Source organism: Rana temporaria, chromosome 10 (assembly GCF_905171775.1).
Source record: "Rana temporaria chromosome 10, aRanTem1.1, whole genome shotgun sequence".
NCBI lineage: Eukaryota > Metazoa > Chordata > Amphibia > Anura > Ranidae > Rana > Rana temporaria.
The window spans coordinates 147,261,435-147,268,749 of NC_053498.1; the positions used below are offsets into that span (position 1 = coordinate 147,261,435).

Here is a 7,315-nt window from a genome sequence, read left to right on the forward strand (position 1 = left end):
AGCCTCTGTGCCCATCATATGCTGCCACTGTGCCCATCATATGCAGCCTCTGTGCCCATCATATGCAGCCTCTGTGCCCATCATATGCAGCCTCTGTGCCCATTATATGCAGCCTCTGTGCCCATAATATGCTGCCACTGTCCCCAATCATATGCAGCCACTGTTCCCCTATCATATGCAGCCACTGTGCCCGCCGCACCAGCCCGCCTGCTTGCTGTCTGACGACACTTACCCCATCTTGGTGGTGGGTCAGGCAGCGGGTGACGGCGGCGACCTGTGGGACTGTTAGTGAGGGTCAGGTATGGGCTCCTGTGTCCTCCGTGCATCTCTTCTTCACTTCTGCTAGCTGGCCAATGGGTTCACCTGTACCTTCAGGTGACCGGTATTAGACCCGCGCCTCCTGATTGGCGGAGAGACTGGGGTGGACTGCGAGCGCAATGCTCTGCGCTCCAAGTCAACCTTTTTTTAAGCCTATTAGAGAAAAGAGGCCAGACGCCTGAATAGGGGGTGGCCATGGATAGATTCATGCAACGCAATGCATTAATCTATCCATTTGTCATATAGGTGGCAGCGTGACAGAGGGGGCGCCGCCCGTGCACCCTTAATGGATGAGCCACCCCTGTAAGGATTCCACCTACAGCTCATAGTACATTAGCATGAGCAATAAGTTGAAAAGGTATTTAATAAAAGAATAAGTAATGTGGAAAATTGCCCCTTTGTGTTGGTTGTCAGTGTAGGTGGGAGATGAATCCACCATTGCTCACTGCCCAAGGAGCCTCTAGCAACCTCAGGGGGAACCCTAGTTGAGAAACACTAGATCAGGGGTCTCCAAGCTTCTGAATCAAAGGAGTAGTTTACTGCCAATCAAACTTTAGGTGGGGGGGCAGACTGTGGCCAGTGGGAGTAGAAAATATCAGCCGCCGCAGTTGTACTGCGGCAGGTTGGCTCTCTTGCGCGAATTGCTGTCATTGTACGTCGGACGCGTACACGATGATCTGTGGGTGCGCGCTTGCCCATTCTCTAGCAGGGAAGCCAATCAGCAGGTCTGGTTGACTCGATGTCCGCCGGCTCGCCCTGCGATCGCTCCACAGACAGGCAGAAACAGGGATCTGTCTATGTAAACAAAGCAGATCCCTGTTCTGACATGGGGAAAAGAGTGAGATTGTCTGTTCCTAGTGATTAAGAACAGCGATCTCTCTCTACTCCCTGTCAGTCCCCTCCCCCCACAGTTAGAAACACCTCAACACCTCTCTAGGGAACACATTTAACCCCTTGATCGCCCCCTAGTGTTAACCCCTTCCCTGCCAGTGCCATTTATACCGTAATCAGTGCATATTTATAGCTATGATCGCTGTATAATTTTTAATGGTCCCAAAAAAAGTGTAAAAAATGTCCAATCTGTCCGTCGCAATCCTGATAAAAAAAAAAAATCGCAGATCGCTGCCATTATCAGTGCATTTTTATAGCTCTTATTGCTGTATAAATGTCACTGGTCCCAAAAAAGCGTCAAAAGTGTCTGATTTGTCCGCCGCAATGTGCAGTCACGCTAAAAATTACTGATCGCCGCCATTACTAGTAAAAAATTATAATAATAAAAATGCCATAAAACTATCCCCTACTTTGTAGATGCGGTAACTTTTGCGCAAACCAACCAATAAATGCTTATTGTAATTTTTTTTTACCAAAAATATGTAGAAGAATACGTATCGGACTAAACTGAGGAAGAAATTCTTTTTTTTTTACATTTATTTGGGGATATTTATTACAGCAAAAAGTAAAAATCAATGATGCAGAAGCAGTCAATCAATGTGTCAATAAATGTTGCAATGTGTGATTCCGTGTGATAACATCTTGTCCCCGGCCTTTCCCACACTACCCCCTGCATCCTGTATTATCCTCTGCTATTAGAGGCTCCAGATGTCACCCTGCAGAGGGACACAAGTCCATTGTCCCCGCCGCTCTGTGATTGGCTGCTGAGTGTGGGAACCTCTTCTAAGCCAGCTCTCCATATATTATTATGCAGAGAGAGAGAGAGGGGTATATATAGAGGGGTGGGCTGATCACCAGCAACCCCCCCCCCCCCAGCACACCTCTGCCTGACTGCTACCAGCTCCCCCAACATGGCACCCTGCAGTATGAGGGCATTGGATCACCAAGAGGCCAATGGGCTCCGAAAGGTGAGATTTCCCTCTAGTGCCAACTTCCTATTTCTATTCCATTATTATGTATTTAATGTTAGCTTTGCTAAAGTAGTAACTTATCAGACCCCCCTCAGTCATTATGTATCATTGTTTTAGTTGCCTTAAAGTGTATTTCCACTTTTGCAGTCAGATTTTTGATAAAATCTGGGTTATCGAGATTATTTTTTAATTGATTAATCTTATCTTTGGAACTTTTGTAGTTGGTATGCATTCCAAATGCAATTCTTTTATATAAACTATTAATTTGTATTTATTAGCGGATACATTTTATTTATTTGGGATTAATATTTTGTATTTATTAAAGGATACATTTTATTTGGGATTAATATTTTGTATTTATTAAAGGACACATTTTATTTATTTGGGATTAATATTTTGTATTTATTAAGGGATACATTTTATTTATATGGGATTAATATTTTGTATTTATTAAGGGATACATTTTATTTATATGGGATTAATATTTTGTATTTATTAAGGGATACATTTTATTTATATGGGATTAATATTTTGTATTTATTAAGGGATACATTTTATTTATTTGGGATTAATATTTTGTATTTATTAAGGGATACATTTTATTTATATGGGATTAATATTTTGTATTTATTAAGGGATACATTTTAACTATATGGAAATAATATTTTGTATTTAGCAAGGGATACATTTTAACTATATAGAAATCGTATTCTGTAGGTAATAAGGGATACATTTTACCTATATGGGATTAATGTTTGTATTTATTAATGGATACATTTGAACTATATGGGATTAATGTTTTGTATGTATTAAGGGATATATTTTACCCATATGGAAATAATATGTTGTATTTATTAAGAGATATATTTCCAGTACAATTTAGGAAATTTTTGATATCACTCCTTCTTTTATTTTTATTTTTGCTAATTAACTGAGCCCATCTTTAGAACTTTTGTTGCTGAAAACCATTTCAAAATTCTAGAGGAAATTCTAAACTGTTAACTTATTTATTAAGGGATTCATTTTATTTATAAGGGATTAATATTTTGTATTTATTAATGGATACATTTGAACTATACGGGATTAACGTTTTGTATTTATTAAGGAATATATTTGCAGTCAAATTTAGGAAATTTTTGATATTGCTCCAATTTTTATTTATTGTATGTTAATTAACTGAGCCCGTCTTTAGAACTTTTGTAGCTGATAAACATTCCAAAATTCTAGAGGAAATAATTTTATATAAACTGTTTACTTGAATTTATAAAGGGATACATTTTATTTATATGGGATTAATGTTTTGTATTTATTAAGGGGTACATTGTATTTATATGGGATTATTGGCTATACATTATACGTTTTGTATCTGTCAATCAATGTTCAATCGCTATAGACTCTGCTGGTGATAACAGAGGTACTAACCATCTCTTATCTTGTTTTTTTCAGCTGAGGAAGCCCGCCATTGAGAAGATGCGGAGAGATTGCATTAACAGCAGCATCGAGCAACTGCGTCTCCTACTGGAGGAAGATCTCCAGAAACATCAACTGCCCTCCAAACCCAATACTGGAGATGACGGTCACCTTCCTGCAGCAGCACATGGCTGAGAAACGTAAGTGCCCCCCCTTGTCTTATGCCGCGTACACACGATCATTTTTCAGCATGGAAAAAACGTTGTTTTTAAAAAACTTCATTTAAAATGATGGTGTGTGGGCTGCACATCGTTTTTCAGGTTCTGAAAAACGACAAAAAAATTTTTCGAACATGCTGCATTTTTTAACGTCGTTTTAAACGATGTCGTTTTTCGGGTTGTAAAAAATGGCCGTGTGTGGGCTAAAACGACGTTAAAAACCAGCGCATGCTCAGAGGCAAGTTATGAGACGGGAGCGCTCGTTCTGGTAAAACTACCGTTCGTAATGGAGTAAGCACATTCATCACACTGTAACAGACAAAAAAGCGCAAAGCTTTGCTAGATCATTTTTTAAAAACGATGGTGTGTGGGCAACGTCGTTTTAATGATGAAGTTGGGAAAACGTCGTTTTTTTTAGACATGCTGAAAAACAACGTTTTCTTTCATGCTGAAAAATGATCGTGTGTACGCGGCATAAGATCTTGTGTTTCTTGCTGAGAGACTTTGGAGGGGATTTACTATAACTGGAGCACTCAGAATCTGGTGCAGCCGTGCATGAGAGCCAATCAGCTTCTAACTTCAGCTTGTTCAATTACGTTTCGACAATAAAACATGGAAGCTGATTGGTTGCTATAGCTGCACCAGATTTTGCGCTCTCCAGTTTTAGTGAATAACCCCCATTGGGGCTGGTTCATACTGCCGCGACTGACAAGTCACATCCCATGAAGGGCAATGGAACCATTCTAATCAGTGCGACTCAAGTCGCTCCAACGCTTCTGTACTACTTGGGGTGACTTCAGAGCGTCTTGCATTGACTTCCGTTAAAGAAGTCATAGCCAAGCCATTATGACGTTGTGTGACTTTAAAGCCACGCCAGTGTGAACCGGCACTTATGATTGAGGAATGTAGAAGGTGACAGTGGACTTCATATAACTGACATGTGTCTTGTCTATTCCAGATGTGACAGCAACCTCCATCCAAGCCCATAGAGATGGCTACACCACCTGCTTCCAGAACTCTGTGAACTTCCTATCCCTGCACACACAGACAGACCCTCAACTGCTGCAGAACCTCCATGGGGCTCAGATGGTGACCGGCGCTCCATGTCCTTCTGTATTCCCCATCTCACAGACCCCCAGCAAGAACAGCCCTCCAGACAGCAGCAAAACCCTATGGAGACCCTGGTAGAGACTTGTCTCCACTTCTCAGGACTGTGAGCTGAGTACATAGAGTTGGGTGTACAAGAAGCATACCTGACCTGACAGCTGTACATGGGGATCTGATCCCTATCATTATATCTTATTATAAGGATAGAGAGTACGCTTATTATGAAGTGGCTGTAATCACAATGTGACCTGATATTACTGCTTGTTATATATTGGGAGCAGATCCTATATGGAATTTTTGTATATCTGTATATATATATATATATATATACACAGTGGAACCTCGGATTACGAGTATAATCCGTTCCAGGAGAATGCTCGTAATCCAAAGTACTTGCATATCAAAGCGAGTTTCCCCATTGAAGTCGATGGAAACTAAAATAATTTGTTCCGCATTGACTTCAATGGCATGCAATACCGCATGCGGCCAGAGGTGGTGGGGGGTGCCGGAGAGCCTTGGAAACAGCCGAAAAGGCCATGAGGACAGCTCAGCTGCCCTCGGCAAACCTCGAAAAGGTTCAGGAATGGAGAATTTCCATGTCTTTTTGAGCATTTCCAAACGGCTGGGATCAGCACCGTTCGGCTCTGGCACCCCCCCCCCTCATCTCAGGCCAAACGTGGTACTGCACACCGCTTTGGCCTGAATCCTGCTCGTTTTGCGAGACAACACTCGCAAACCGAGTTAGGATTTTTAAAAATACAGCGCTTGTATTGCGAAACGCTCGTTAACCGCGTTACTCGCAATCCGAGGTTCCACTGTATATGCATTATTACTGTATATGAATAGAGATAATGGAAATTATCAATAGAGTTTAATCACTGTGTGATCTCATATTTAGAGTGGAGCAGATTTCAGCTCATTTAAAATCCAATATAGAAAATATACTGTATACATATATGTATGTATAATATTATATTGGAGAGTAAGCTTATTATGGAGTTTATTCACTATGCTTTTCATGAAGTGGGTATAATGACAGTGTGATCTGATAGTACTATGTATTGTATGATAGAAGTAGACCATCCACTCCTATAGTCCTATATAGGTTTGCTGCCTATATATGGATCTAGGAGCAGAGGTCATATCCATCGCCCCTTTAAATGGAAGTGGTTGCATTTTTATAAATATAGATAGTTATCTTCTATGAAGAAAATGGATCAGGATCCATATTATATACACCAGTGTTACATTGTATCAATGTAAGCTATATAAACTCTCTATAGAGAAATGATCGTCCTGATTCATCAAACTGCAACTGAAAATGACATACGCTATGTAATGCTTTAGGCATGTTAAAATGACATAGGATAATACTGCTGGAGAGGTCACTTTAGTATGCCTTAACCACTTAAGCCCCGGACCTTTAGGCAGGTAAATGACCTGGCCAGTTTTTGCGATTCGGCACTGCGTCGCTTCAACTGACAATTGCGCGGTCGCGCGACATGGCTCCCAAACAAAATTGGCGTCCTTTTTTTCCCACAAATAGAGCTTTCTTTTGGTGGTATTTGATCACCTCTGCGGTTTTTATTTTTTGCGCTATAAACAAAAATAGAGCGCCAATTTTGAAAAAACTGCAATATTTTTTACTTTTTGCTGTAATAAATATCCCCCAAAAATATATAAAAAAACATTTTTTTTCCTCAGTTTAGGCCGATACTGATTCTTCTACCTATTTTTGGTAAAAAAAAAACTCAATAAGTGTTTATCAAAAAGGTTGACGCAAAATTTATAGCGTTTACAAAAAAAAAAAATTAATAAAAATGCAATAAAACTATCCCCTAGGATAGTTTTATTGCATTTTTATTAATTTTTTTTTTTTTACTACTAATGGTGGCGATCAGCGATTTTTTTCGTGACTGCGACATTATGGCGGAGACATCGGACAATTTTGACACATTTTAGGGACCATTGTCATTTTCACAGCAAAAAATGCATTAAAAATGCATTGTTTACTGTGAAAAAGCCAATTGCAGTTTGGGAGTTAACCACTAGGGGGCGCTGAAGGGGTTAAGTGTGACCTCATCTGTGTTTCTAACTGTAGGGGGCGGGGCTGGATGTGTGATGTCATTGATTGTGTTTCCCTATATCAGGGAACACACGATCGATGACAGCGCCACAGTGAAGAACGGGGAAGCTGTGTTTACACACAGCTCTCCCCGTTCTTCAGCTCCGGGGACCGATCGCGGGACTCCAGCGGCGATCGGGTCCCGCGGCCGCGGTCACGGAGCTTCGGACCGGGTCGCGGGCGAGCGGCCGTGACCCACGGCTGGGCACTTAAAGAGGACGTACAGGTATGTGCTTGTGCCCAGCCGTGCCATTCTGGGGATATATATCTGCAGG

General features: G+C 41.0%; 1 pseudogene; it reads left to right on the plus strand.

The window, feature by feature from the left end:
- The first annotated feature begins 2,095 nt into the window (after positions 1–2,095).
- LOC120915739 lies at positions 2,096–5,195 on the plus strand (annotated as a pseudogene).
- The last annotated feature ends 2,120 nt before the right edge of the window (positions 5,196–7,315 follow it).